This window comes from Euprymna scolopes, chromosome 26, assembly GCF_053919585.1.
Source record: "Euprymna scolopes isolate OS-2025 chromosome 26, ASM5391958v1, whole genome shotgun sequence".
In the NCBI taxonomy this organism is placed as follows: domain Eukaryota; kingdom Metazoa; phylum Mollusca; class Cephalopoda; order Sepiida; family Sepiolidae; genus Euprymna; species Euprymna scolopes.
Window position 1 is genome coordinate 31566945 of NC_136507.1, and position 15483 is coordinate 31582427.

The 15483-nt window shown below is 32.2% G+C and overlaps 1 protein-coding gene across 13 annotated transcripts in view; it reads right to left on the reverse strand.

Annotated features, from left to right (window-relative positions):
• The window catches only part of LOC145247969 (uncharacterized), a 394038-nt gene that overhangs the window by 91694 nt on the left and 286861 nt on the right, over window positions 1-15483 (reverse strand). The gene's annotated exons all lie outside the window — the stretch shown is intronic.

Sequence of the window (15483 nt, forward strand, 5' to 3'; positions counted from 1 at the left end):
GAAATGATTTACGGCATATCAACATCGCAATGGGTCATTTAATGCTGACTAAAACAAAGAATAATTATGTAATTATTGAACATGAAATAACAGAAAAAAAAAAAAGAGAGAGAGAGAGAGAGAGAGAAGGTGGGGGGATGAGAGTAAAAGAAAATAGAATAGGAAAAAAGAGGAAAGAAAGAAAAGAAAGGAAGGAGAAAGACAAGGGGAAAGAAGCAGAAATAAAAAGAAATAGAAAAAAAGGAGAAGTAAAGGGGGGAAGAAGAAGTAAAGGGAGGAAAAGGAGAAGGAAAGAGGGGGAAAGGAGAAGGAAAGAGGGGGAAAGGAGAAGGAAAGAGGGGGAAAGGAGAAGGAAAGAGGGGGAAAGGAGAAGGAAAGAGGGGGAAAGGAGAAGGAAAGAGGGGAAAGGGAGGAAAAGAGACGGAAAGGGAGGAAAAGGAGAAGGAAAAGGAGGAAAAGGAGAAGGAAAGGGAGGAAAAGGAGAAGGAAAGGGGGGAAAAGGAGAAGGAAAGGGGGGAAATGGAGAAGGAAAGGGGGGGGAAGGGGGGAAGGAAAGGGGGAAAGGAGAAGGAAAGGGGGAAAAGGTGAAGGAAAGGGGGGAAAAGGAGAAGGAAAGGGGGAAAAGGAGAAGGAAAGGGGGAAAAGGAGAAGGAAAGGGGGAAAAGGAGAAGGAAAGGGGGGAAAAGGAGAAGGAAAGGGGGGAAAAGGAGAAGGAAAGGGGGGAAAAGGAGAAGGAAAGGGGGGAAAAGGAAAGGTGGGAAAGGGAGAAGGAAGGGGGAAAGAGAAGGAAGGGGGGAGAAAAAAAGGAGGAGGGAAAGAGGGAGAAAGAAAAGCAGAAGGAAGGAGAAAGAAAAGGGGAAGGAAGGAAAAAGAAAAGGGGAAGGAGGGAAGGAAAGTGTAAGAGAAGAGGAAGACATGTATGCATTATTCATCCAAAAATTTTGACTACTTGGTGTACAATTACCATTTTCTGTTAATTTGAGTTTTATGTAATCGGTGGTTTAAGAGTTTATTGGTTAAATATTTTCACATAGACAAACATACATGTACTGTCTTATTTATATAATTATTTACAATATATGTGTGATCAGGGTTCCCCAAGGGCCATATCATATGAGTTTCGCACATGACTAATTGAAGTCATTTAATAAAAAAATAATGCTGAATTTAAAAGAAGAAAGAAATTGTTTACTCCAAACAAGGTATATTCTCACTGAAAATGTAAGGGGCAGATTTACAAAGGAGAAACCTGAGTGTGGAGTTGCTTGGGTGCAATATCTGCATGATGTATCTGTGACTGAAAGAAAATATTGTATTCCAAAAATCATGTAAATTGATCAAGAAGTGTTACAACATTTGTCGTATAATGGGGTATGATTCCGCACAGTCGGGAGATTCTATTTATAAACGATGCTGCTAGGAACTGACGAATCAAATTAATTCACATTCTGCTACCAACCAATCAGAAACTAGAATTGCTCCATAAATATTAAACCTTTCTGTAGCAATTTCACGTTTTCTTTTTTCGTTTCGACACGGAAGAATCTTTTGCTCTGTGGATTCCAACTCGAGAACTGTTCACTACAAACCAGTCAACTGCCGGGACTTGTGTAGAACAATGAACCATCGGAAACTGTTCTGAAACTAAACATGGTTTACACTTCTAGAAGTAGTTTTATGAAAATTTAAATTTTATGGCTAGTCAGCTATCACAGATTTTTCAACACCATTTTTGCAAGACAAGGGAGATAATTCCAAACAATACAAACTTTTGCAAGATTTAAAAAAAAAAAAGATTAGCATGAGAGGAGACAGGAAAATTCAAATTCACTTACAAATTCTTGTCTTTATAAAAAAACAGAACTACTCGATCAATTTGCATGATTTTTCGTGGACAATATTTTTTTTGTCACAAGTAAGTGCATCATAAATTTTTATTTATGGGGAGGGGCAGTTACAGACAAGTGTCGATGCTTGTTCCCAGTACATTTAAATTCCTGCACGTAAGTACGGTTAAAGGAATTCCAAAGCAAGCGGTCTGAAGAAAGACATTAATAGAATAGGAAATTTTCAGCCTCTACAGAGAAACTTAGAAATATACAATACACATAGAAATGGCTATATTCATGAATGCATGGTGAAAAAGTAGTTTAACTATAGAAAAAAAAAAAAAAAAAAAATTTATATGTAACTGCAAAAAAAAAAAAAAAAAAAAAAAAATACAATCAATGAAATATATCATTTTTAAGAAATAGCAATACACATGAAAAAATTGAAATAGCTTGAAATATTTCAATATTGGTATGCATAGAAAGAGCTTGATGAGCTAAGAAAGAATCTTTTTAAATTTTTAAAATCTGATTAAAATTAAGGATGGCTATTTTTGCGCCTCACACGTTTGGATATTTTTCCCTCTTTAAGACCATATGCGTTTCGTCACATTTTTTACACTACTTTTTCAGTAAAAATGTCATATCTTTGTTAAAACACAAGACTAAGAAATGAAATTTACTATATAAGTGTATTTTTGTACAAGGAATCAGAATATGCAACTGAAAATCTCCCAAAGTTTATGGTTTCCAAATAATCTGCAGTAAATGTGCATAAATATGCAACAATTCCTTAAAAATGCCATGTATCCATAAACAGAAAAGAAGTTGGAGAACTCAAAGTTGAATTGTAATGTGCTTTATGTACAAAAAACTTAAATCTAAACATAAGATCATTTAAAAATGAATATATTGCAATATTTCTTTGGTATTATTGTAGATTAACACCTTCTGTTTAACCCCACTCAACTCCTCCTGACCACCCCTCCAAAATGTGATTCTACCTTTTTAGGAAATTATGTATAAAATGCCATGAAAAACTTTAATGAAAGATAAACAAATTATTTTAGAATTGAATGTAAAATAATTTCCTATTACAGATCATTCTAGCATTTTAGGGCAGTTAACTGTTTTTTTTTTCTATGGGAAAATATGCATGCTTTTTTTTTTTTTAAGATGATTATGTGTAGTTTTAAGAGGGTTTCTATGCAATGAGAATATGTGGAGGGTTGCCATTCGAACTTTGAATTGTAGGGCTAAGGAAAATTATGTGTGAACATACTGAAAACTTGACAGAGACAAAGCTAACAAAAACAATATTAGAGGGGGGAGCGGTTAGTTTCACAAAAATTTAATGTAAAATAATTCACCATTTCCTGGCCATTCTAGCATTTTAGGACAGTTAACCAATTTATTTTTATGTGTATTTTTCTTTAAGGAAGGATCTATTTTTTGTTTGTTTGTTTTAGATGCTTGTATGTGGCTTACAGAGGTATTTTGTTGGGGGGAGAGGGGGGCTTGCCACTCGAACTTAGTGTTATTGTTAGGGTTAAAGAGTGTTTTAGGAGGAGACTTGCCACACATAATTTGGATTAGAGGTGAAGTTAAGAGAGCTTTTTTTCAAAGAGAGTGTTCATCACTCATATTTACTGTTAGCGGTTCATAATTATTGGCTTTATATTATATATTTAGTTTTAATTTAATAAGAAACTGCGTTGCGAAATTTAAAAGAAAATTCCATAAATTTGTTGATTTCTATTTTCGAGGTTGAAGGTGTTAATTCCATAGGCCGTTTATACTACGCTGGAGCAGGTTGTAAAAATATCTTTCGCTTAATAAGTAGAAAAAAAAAATAACGAAATAAAAAGCTTCCTAATTGTAGTTTGATGTGTTTTCTAACTGCTTTTAAAATTTCAAGAATATTGATATAGATTTTGAGGGTTTGTATTACTATACACATAAATTCGAAAAAGTTGTCAAAAAAAACAAATATATAACAAATAAATGTTATCAAAAGCAAGTTACTTTTCTACCTAACTGGATAATTTTTTAGTGTTTTTATTTAATGTAACATGTTTATTCAGCTTGAAAACAGTGTTTACCGTACCGATGTTTCGGAAAATTTTAAATGGCGCCCGACTCTCTTGAAACGGTAAGTTTGGGGAAAAGAGTTAAAAATAAAAAAGTAGACAAAATACTGCTAGAAACTCGCTCAATATATGTTACCGTGACAGGCTGACATATATTCGGTGAGTTTTTAACAGTATTTTGTATAGTTTTTTTTTTAATTTTTAACTCCTTTTCTAAAACTTACCGTGTCAAATAGAGTCGGGCCGGGCGCCATTTTTAATTTTCCAATACATTGGTAAACACTGTACATTTTTCGAGCTGAATAAACATGTTACATTAAATAAAAACACTAAAAAATTATCCAGTTAGGTAGAAAAGTAACTTATCTTGCCTTTGATAACATTTATTTGTTATATATTTGTTTTTTGACAACTTTTTCGAATCTATGTATAAACGAGATTTTGATACTTATTTTGATTTTGAAAAAAAAAAAAACATTTGTGGCTGTTCGCAGTAAAACATTGTTTTAATTCGCTGTTCAAAACTAATTTAAAGAATAAAAGTGCATGCAAGCTATATATCTACAAAAGTTTATTTTGTTTTTTTTTAACCATGTTTTTAAATTTGACGAAAAATGTGAGAAATTGCAACAGATTCATAATGCCGAATTGGTTGGGATTGTTGTTATTATACAATCTGAAAACCGAATAGTTCTAAACTAATGTTATTCTGATAACAAAATAGCTCTAATTAAACATAAGAACATTTATATTCATATTTTCATGTTTTTCTTAATTCGTTCTTGAATAAAAATTAAAGAACGCATGTTTGTTTACAACTGTGCGATCGCTGATTCTACAGGCTGCTGCTGCTTCTAGTAATACTAACTTCATTTGACCAAATTCGAGAAATAGAAACAATTTTTTTTTCGGGTAGGTCCTTTTAAATTATCAATTACCGCGGTCCTACTCAACATAAAATAATACTTTTAATTGATAAAGATAGTAAAAAGATTGATTTACTTACTACTGGGTGTCCGAAGAATTTTTTTCTTCAAAATGTTCAATACTCGTCATATTAAAGTCTTATTTTTAACACGACAAAAAAAGAAATGGTCAAAAATATTTCAGACACTTGACAGTATTAAGATTAACACCTCTTCTTATTGGTTCCCAAATTTCATGACGAAATTCTTCATACAATCACGGTACGGACCTTTAGAAAACAGGGGGGGTCATTACAAAACCTTACCGAAAACGCCATTTTATGACGTTCACATTTTTATCACTTTATTTGCTTAAAACTCTTAAAATATATAATGTACATTCATATTTATTAATTCATTTGAAAGTATATTCATTTCCGAACAAAACAGTAGTAATTTGAAGACTTGAAGTGCTTTGGTTTAAAAAATATGGCTATTTTAGTAGAACTACCTTGAAATCTGTGATTATCCAAAGCGTTTTTTTCGTCCGTGTGTATTACTATAAGAAATAACCTGAATGAACTAAAATGTTTTCCATGAACCACGCATGTTTATCCATTTTAAATTATAAAAACTAATTTTGGCTTTTAAATCACAAAAAAAAAAAAAAGCATTGCTTACTTGAGTAGCAAGCTTGCTTGCTAGGGACCGCATGTTCGTCATGGCTGGTTTAATTAATGATAATTCAACCAAATAAGAAAGAAAAAAGCTGGGATTTAGTGATCATGTATTTTATTAACTCCAACACTAACCCTAAATTCAGGATGGACCGATTTGCTCAGAAGTGACAATTGAAATCCAAGGTATGGCTAATCAGTATTAAATTTATTTTTTTTAAATAAAGATTTAGCAGAATTATCTCCCTTTCCTAAAGTTTGTTCATGAAATTTGAATTTAGATTTAGGCACAGATAGAGAGAGTAAGCGAAATTGTTGACAATGGTTTTATCTAGTCTTTGCATCATGACTTTTCATTCTCAGTTCAAATCTGTAACTGTTTTCACTTTATATCCTTCTTCATTGCATGATTAAATTAATTTGTGATATTTTAGGAGAGCCGGGGTGGTGGTGGGGGGGGCTTCAAACCTTCAATCATGTTTAAATAACCTTAAATAGATCTGTCAAACCAAATCTACACTTAACTAAGTAATATGTAACAGGCCAACGTAGGTTTTATGTTCATTTGCATTTCAGTTGTATTAATGAGTGGTTAATCAATCAAGGCTAATCTGATTAGCATCATATACGTTGCCTGATTTAAAATGAAAAAAGTCATCACAGGTGGTCATAAAGATAGAATAATACGTTTAAATGAGTCTGAGATTAGGGGAGAAGTTATCTGGGGAAAAATAAATCTAAAGAAAAAAAAAAAAGAAATAAAACAATCTAAAACTTCCAATAAGGATTTAAAAAAATAAAAATAAAAAAATAAAAAATAAAACAATCTAAAACTCCCAATAAGGATTCAATTAAAAAAAAAAAATAAATAAAACAATCTAAAACTCCCAATAAGGATTTAATTAAAAAAAAAAAAAAAACAATCTAAAACTCCCAATAAGGATTTTAAAAAAAAAAAAAAAAGAAAAAAAAAATCATGTGAAAATTTTTGACTACATTATTTCGATCTTTCTCCTCCAAAATGTAGGATAACTTTGTTTAAAAAAAAAACAAAAAAAACAGAAGTATCCTTTGTTGAGACTTTTAAAAAACCCTGGTTCAGACTATATTGCTGACTCATGACTTTCAACTCCTTAGCACTATCAAAGGTAAGACCAAGTTGCAATACTTAGATATCTTATCTATACATTATGGCCTTCTCTCAGATTTATTTTATTCTTTACATTTTCTTTTAAAACTTCAATCAGGAAATTAATTTTGTTTTTATTTCATTTTAATAGAGATGAAAAGCACTAGCACCTACTTCACACACAAAATTATCATTAAGATTTCAATAGTTAGACCTAAACAGCATTAAAGTTGACAAATCAAACTTTAAATCTGACTAGTGAACTTTCAGGTTTAATTACCATGTCATGTTATTTATTGGCACTATATCCACTACAGTTCATTTAAATGATTACGTAGCTGCACCTAGACATTTGGTAAAAATAAAACGTCAACATTTAAAAAAAAATTGAAACTGAAAAATCAAAATCAAGAGGAATAACTTTGGATTCTTTTATTGAAGAATATAAAAAGAGTTATCTTCCTTACAACTAAAATTTGACTTCTTTTTCTGTATAAATTAACCTGATAAAAATGAAAAACTAGAACAACTTCACTGCATCTGGGGTAGTGCCGGGTTGGTACAGCTAGTATGAGTATATGTATATATTTGTCTATTCACACACATTGTCAAGAGTTACGGAGATACTCCCATAACCATATATATTCTGAAATTATGAAGTGATGAAACGGAAATTTCATATTCTGAAAATTACGTAAATTGATCAAGTTTTATTTTCATAAAGAAAATCATTTTTGAATGATTAATGGGAATTTGTAGACATTACAATATAAATCTAGCAAGTTAAATTGTTGAGTTATCTCCCCCCCCCCCAAATTGTTTTGAAAATGGTGGATAAGACAGCCGGTCTTTTTATTATTCCATAAAATTTGATTTTCTTATCTATATATCTATAAAGTGAGAATGTGTGTGTGTGTGAGGTCATTTCTCACCCTATATACTCAAATTTTTGATCTACAGACCTGAAATTTGATATATAGGATATTCAGACACGTGGAAAATATTTTAATCAGTTTTCATCCAGAAAATAGATCTGCTAAGGGGTCAAAATTGAAAAATTGGTATGCGAGAGTCATCAGTTTTTTTGTTTGCTGTTTCACGAATGTCCATGCATGAATAGTTCACATTACAGATTAATGATGTGAAGAATAAGTAGTTTGAAAACACCTTTTAGATTTTGTGTCAAGCTGGTCTAATGGTTATCGTACTTGACTCACTGTCTTTAGGTTTTGTTTCAAACTCAGCTGAAGTATTTTTTCTTTTACTTACAAGAAGTGGAAGGTTTAGAAAAAAAAAACGAACAAACATAATATTCGCATGCACATGTCTCAGTTTGTGTATTAATTAAAATATAATATTTATGCATATTTTATGACTGGGCTACTTCAGTCTTTGTAGCTCTTCAACCTTTTAAGATAAAAAAAAAAAATCGGAAGCTTTACTTTTGGAACAACCCTTGTACATATACACTTTGTGTTTATGTCAACAGTAGTTATTAAGGCATGATTCAATAGATATTCCCCAAAATTCTTTGGAGTATCTTAAAATAATGAGAGAGGTAATGGCATAATATGCAAAAAACTCATTTGAAAATTAAAATATTTTCAGATTTGCATTGAACGTAATCCATAGTCATTAGACACCAATTAATCAAGATTCCTTTAATTTCAATTTCTTCTTAAGTAATCTTTCTTGACATTTTCTTGAAGCAAAATTATGCACTGGATTCATATCAATATTGGAATAAAGATTTTAGACACAAGGTTTAGTAGCATTATATCTTGATCTTAATCTTTATAAGAGTCCATAAAAGTGGTGCAAAACTTGTGCAAAAATTCAAACTAAAAGATACTTACTCAATCGAAAAACTCTTAATGTGAAATACAAAATTTCAAAAGAAAATACAAGATAATAATTAAGCAAGAAAAAAAAAAAAATGTAATAAAATTACTTCAAACTACTAAATGCCTGATGGAATGAGATTAATCTATCCTTGAGTTAAATTAAGGATTCAGTTGAAGATCGGTTCTCAAGTTTGAGAAAAACCTCCTGAAGTAGGTTGGCGATAACATTGGCTGAAACTTTGCCAGTTATCAAAAAATCATAGAAATCTATAAATATTTAATCACGTGAAGAGTTTTCTCCCTTGTTATATTAGAAACGACTAACTTTATGAAACGTATTGAAACTGCGACACTAACCCTAAGGTGAGTTTAACCAGCTTCCTCTGAAGGAGGAAGTCTCATAGGAATAACAAATACACAAATGGCCCCCAGTCGCATGTATATCCCAGTTAAGGGAGAAGACGACATTTAATTTTTGCAAATTTTGCAGGAAGGTGTCGATGTCCGCTTACATACAGCACTTTGAATTCCCAAATTGGTCACCCCTTTGGTACTGACCAGAGTCAATGTTGCTTAACTTTGGTGATCTAACGAGAACCAGTGTGTCAATGTGATTATGCGATATATTACACATCCATTACATTTTGCAAACAAATAACATGGCCAACAATTGATTATTTGTTCACTGTTAATATACTTTTATTTTCTATTACATTATTTTTAACACAAATGAGTAGGTAAACCGAAATAATTGTTTCGGATTAATTTCTGAACTATATTTCCATTAACGATATTTGTAATGCCAATCAGTTTCCGCCTTTTTTTTTTTTTCTTAGCTTAAAAAAAAAAATAAAATAAATAAATAAATAAAAATAAATAAATAAATAAATAAAATAAATAAATAAAAAAAAAATAAATAAATAAAAAAAATAACAATAAATGAAAAAAATAACAATAAATGAAAGGGAGGTAACTAAGTTTGTCATCATTTTGAAAATAGAATTTAATATACTGAAAATGTGGACAAAATAATAAATCGTATCAAGTTTGTTAATTTGTAATTTTCAATTAAATAAAATGTCTTCAATATGCATTTTTTTTGCTTATTAACAAGACCCGTGTACTGACGTTGTCCAGTGGAAACATGACAGAATCCAAACAAATTTGGTAAAGGACTCTAACCTCCTAAAAACAAATTAAACTACAATTTTTAGCAGTCCTGGGAAATAACAGGTACTGGCAGCCGTAACCAAAATGAAATCATCGAGCTCCCATTGTCGGTCATTGTCTGACAGATTAAAAATATCCACTGATGGTTGGTGGAAAGTCGTTTGACAAAGGCTATTCACCTCAGGTAGAAGTAACACTGAGATGACACCAGGTTTTATATTCCAGCACAGTGATGCCGAGAAAGATGGATTTGTACTAAAGTATTACTGGTTTCGAAAGTAAATTTACCAGTTTGCATCTATGCCTGAGAAAAAGTATGGATGTTAGCAACAATAAATATTGGTTATGGGGGAGTGGTTCAAAGACTGAGGTTGGAATCAAAAGTGCATTTGATTAGGTACTGTTGCAGACATCCAGGAACAGAGGTCACCTCTTACTGTTGCATGTGGATATGCACTATTGCAAGGAAGTGCACTGCAAATAAATGCAAGTGCATACACCATTTCAAGTAAGAATCGTTTTCAGGTTATTTAATACTGAATCCAGTCATTTTTGGTAAAACTCTTTATGATTAAACTTCTTTTCATCTTGAAACATTTATTCATGGGGTTTAGTTTGATTTGGTTGTTTTTGTTTTAGACTTTGCAGAACATGATTGAGTTTTGCAAAGAGAAAAAAAAAATGACATCAATGCTTGGTGTATTTTTGCTCAGCAACTCAGAATCATCTGATAGATTTTATTGTCATCAAAATTGAAAATGCCCATTTTTCAATCAAATCAATTGATTTCCTGCACCGAGAGTAAGCTTCACATTGTAGTCTACATTGCGCTGTAGAGAACTTACTGTTAATTCTATTAAATTATTTTTTATATATAATGCATTGAACTAAAATTTAAAATGTAAAAGTCAAGTATCACGCTTCAATCGTGCTTTAAACAGAAACATTCATTTCAAATAAACTCCTGTCATATTCAAGAACTTACTGTTGATTTTATATGGTGGGCCTTTCGGCTTGTGTGGTAAAAAAAACTTCTCAAATGCACCTGTGATGTTAGGCTGTGTAAGATGTTAACTTTGGTCGAAATCGCCTGTTCCTTTTCTCATCGGATTATTTCGATCATCAATACTTATCAAAACAAAATCCACCTAAGAACACTGCCAGGTACATAAAGTGCCTTCGTGTGAAATTTCATAAAATAGGCCCAGTCATTTTTGAATCCATAGAGAATAAACTCAGAAAGTTCCTATATTCCGTCATCACACGAAATTTAGTGAGTAAAAACACTACCAGACAAATCCACTTCAAGTTTTTTGACCCTCCCGAGTTTATTTCCATAATGAGATGTTTTTTTTTTCTGATTTCTAAAGACGTTTATTTCTTTCCTTCATTTTAAACTTTTTAGTTTGCAACATCTTATGTTTATCTGTTATTTCTTCAATTTCACAGCTTCATCTGTTATTTTATATATTTGTGCAAATACTAGTGAAACACAGTTTAGATTCAACTATTTTTCTTAATCATATCTCCTTTCTTAAGCTTGCCTAATTAAAGGGAGATTACCTCCGGTAATTATCTCCCTTTGATCTACCACAATCTATGTAACAAAATCGCTGACATTTAAGGTGTTATGCACGCATGTGAAATATGTCTAATATTTCATTGGATGATGACTTAATGTTTATTATCTGATTAAAAAAAAAAAAAACAGAAAAGATAGAGAAAGCGAGGTAAAGTTCTCTTTTCTTAGCATTCCCTTTCTTGTTCTTATCCTTTCCCTTTTCTGTTTTTTTTTGTTTTTTTTTAAATTAAAGGCCTGATCATTGTGTGCATACTGCATAACTCATAGCTGGAAGCTGATTCCAAGCTATTTTAGTTATGAACTAAAAAAAGTTCTTTTTCTCACTTTCTCTTTCAAAATATGCACGTTACCAAAAATCCATATTATTACGTTCTACCATTTATCTATTATATGTAAGGTTTTTCACACGGGGAGTAGAGGTGGGAGTGGGGTCATTTTAGGTCGAAGTTCTCAACACTTGATTACTATATAAGATACATATATATTTAAAAATTCTGCACTTTTGCATGACAATGACATATTAGCAACAGAGATGAGTTATCGACCCGTTCTTCGAAAGAGAAATGACATCTAGTGTCGATTATGTGAACCTCAAGTGTTTACAATAACACAAAAATATGAAAATCGAAACATTTATTGAATAAAAAAAAAAATTGTACCAACATATAATTTTAGTTTGTCAATGTAGCAAAATAGAAATTTAAAAACATGAAACGTTTATAGAGGTTTAATTTTTTTTTTTTTTTTTTTTTTTACACGCCCTTTATCGGCTGTTCTTGAAACTAAGATACACACATTCGCCTCATGTCACTTATGCGGAAGTGCCAAAAATTCCAATAAAGTTCTCCTTTACACCTCAAACATTGAGTTAGTAAAGAATTTGGGAACATAATTTACCTCTCCCCAATTGACCATTTAAATATGTCATAATATCAGGTCATCCCATAAGTTCTGTCCGAATTTTTACTTGTTTTTTTTTTTTTCTTTTTAATTGAACAAAACTTTATCCTACTAACATGGAAGTGCCTAAGAATCATTTGAGTCATATAATGTTTTATGAATTCAAGAAAGGAAACTCAACAGCCAAAGCGGCTAGAAATATTTACTCAGCTTATGGAAAGGAATGTGTGAATGAAAGAACTTGCAGAAGATGGTTTGCGAAATTCAGAAGTGGAGATTTCACTCTTGAAGATGAAGATCGAACTGCACATCCAGTTGAGTGTGATGATAAGTTTCTTGAATAAGCTCTTGAAAAAAAAAAAAAAAAAATCCTGTTTTATCAGTTAAGAAATTGGCAATAAAACTGAGTTCAAACCATACAACTGTTCATCGTCATCTTCAACAACTTGAACAAGTTCCTAAACTTGGAAAATGGGTGCCTAATGAATTGTCTGAAAACAATCTCAAATCCCAAGTCGACATCCATTCTCGCCAACTTGTTTCACCTTTTTTGGATAGACTTGTGACTGCTGATGAAAAATGGATCTTTTATCAAAATGTTAAGCATTGTAGACAATGGCATGGTAAAGGGGAAAGACCTTAGCCACAGCCGAAAAGAGAACTTCATGGGACTAAGGTTCTTCTTTCAATATGGTGGGACCACCAAGGAATAATCCACTTCGAATTGTTACCACCTAATGCACACAATATATGCTCAAATCTACAGTCAGCAATTAGAGAGTTTGGACCAAGCTTTGAGAGGGAAAAAGACCTGCTCGAGTGAATCGAAAAAGAGTGATGTTTCATCAGGACAATGCACAACCCCACACAGCAAGAATCACTTCACAAAAGATCGAAGAACTTGGTTGGGAGAAAATTCCTCATCCACCCTATTCTCATGACCTTGCTCCTTCAGACTACCAATTGTTTTGTAGCTGACAAAATCATTTGGAAGGAACAGCTTTTGTAATGCAGAAAGATGTTGAAACTGACGTTTGTGAGTTCTTTGAATCAAAGCCAAAATGATTTTACAGTGATGGAAATAATAAGCTTGTTAATAGATGGAAGGACGTCATAAATAATCAGGGAAAGTATATTGATGATAAAATATTTAATAAAATGTAACATTTGGCCACTTCTTTTCTTTATTCATAAATTCGGACAGAACTTATGGGATGACCTGATATATCTTTCTCATGGTCGCTTGGTTTTACTGGATTTCAGGACAAGAATTCATCTAGTTTGGTGGAGTATCCAACTCAGTGCTGTTATTTGAGGTAACATCACTTGGAGAAATTTCACCATCTATAATATAAATCTCACCTATCCGTTTGAAACGTATGTATGTATGTCTGCCTAAAACTTTCGACAGAGGCAACAGATTTTCACGAGATCAGTATCGTTTTGAAGCTTGACTCTTCGGACGACAAATATTGAAAAATTGGCTAAAAACATTAATTCTTTCACCCTTAACTGGTCACTTTTCTACAAGGAATGGTCACTTTTTTTTGTCAATATTTTCGAAAGTCATCCCTCTTTTCGATTGACTAGCCTTAATTTAAACATTCGCCACTTCCGATTTGGCGATGGACGCAACAGCAAAGACGTCACGTTTTTTTTTTCCACATTCTTTTCCTCCTTTGCAGTACATGTTCGAGCCTGCCTACAACAATTTTTTTTTTTTTTTGCTTAACACACACCTCTAAACACCTGGGCAAGGCAGGGCACTGAGGCTAGTTCCTCATGAAGGCCAGTGTGGGCTCGTCGTACTGAGATCTTATTTGGGCTGTGAATATGTTGTAATTTAGTCAGGATTTGTAGAGAAAAGAATCCTCATGCAGGTTATCCCGTACACTCCTGGTCAGAGAGACCTTAGACACTTGAAGATAGTGTCTAGTTGGCATTCAAGGTTCTCGTTCTTTTTTTAGTTCAAATTTCATCAGTTTGTTCAAGCTATAGATGGGGCATCCTACCAGATGCCAAACATTTACCCGTTACCTCATATCCCAACAGATCTTTTTAAGATTCTGACCATGTCTTTCTCGTAGTGTGTGTGCGTTCACCTAAAAGTTAGAAACTTGGCAAACATACTCCAAATGCCGACATATTTTTTTCTTTGGAAATATTGTTTTTGCAATATTTATTCTTATAAGAGTCTAACAGAAACAAAATTAGTTTTCGAAATTAAAAATTTTTTTTCCATCAATCTTTGGTGTGAGATGATATTTGTGATAGTGAGAGGTGAAGAGAGAGAGACAAGAGTGAATGATAGAGGCAGGTATAATCAGAGAAATTTAAAAAGATCTAACATGTATTTTAACTCTTATAGTCGATTGTCAATACTCCCGGGCAATGCTCAGTAGCCTTACTAGTTTGCTTTATGTACATAGAAATAAATACTCTCGAACAATAAACCAAAAACGTTGTCAAAAAGCAAGTATATAACAAATAAATGTTACCAAAGGTAAATTACTCTTCTACTTACCTTGATCAGCTTTTTTTGTGGTTTAACTTATTTCAAAGCATTTACTTACTTTGAAACACAAGTAGTGTCGAGTGCTTAACAAAATGGAGGATATAAGGCTGTCATCTTTGAGGTCTCAATAAATCAAAATTCAAATAAAATGCTGATAAAAATGTACTCAATAAATGCCACTACGACATTTCTAATTTAAGCATATGGCACTACTTGTGTTTCGATGTAAATAAACACTTTGAAATAAGTGAAACAAAAAACAAAACTTATCCAATTAGATAGAAAAGTAACTTAGCTTGCCTTTGGTAACATTTATCTGTATAAATAAAACTCTGTGTGTAAATATTAACTTTTAAACTACCAGTCACATAACACTAAAATTAACAGGAACTAGTAATCATGCTGTTAAAATGTTTTTGATTAATAATGAGGATATGGCTTCAATGATTTCGACAATCTTATTTATAACTACGGTTAGGACAATCAACCAATGAGAAGCCTCCAACCGCTTTATAAAAATATCGAATTTGGATTCAAGTCAGTTTGCTATCAACCTCCATCTAGAAACGACTGAATCGTAACTACACTGATTCTTCGCCGCCGTCTTTGTTATTAAGAATTACTCAACACTCGAGATCGTGACTGCATTGATTCTTCGGCGATTTGATTTACTGCCGCCATCTTTGTTCAACATAATGTCTCAACACTTAACACATACATCAACGATGGTTTATAAGGAGTAAAATCTTTGTTTGGATGGATGAATAACGCGTACATAAGTTGGCAAATTGAAATGTTCATGTCAACTTGCACATATATTTCTATTAGTTTGTGCATGCCTA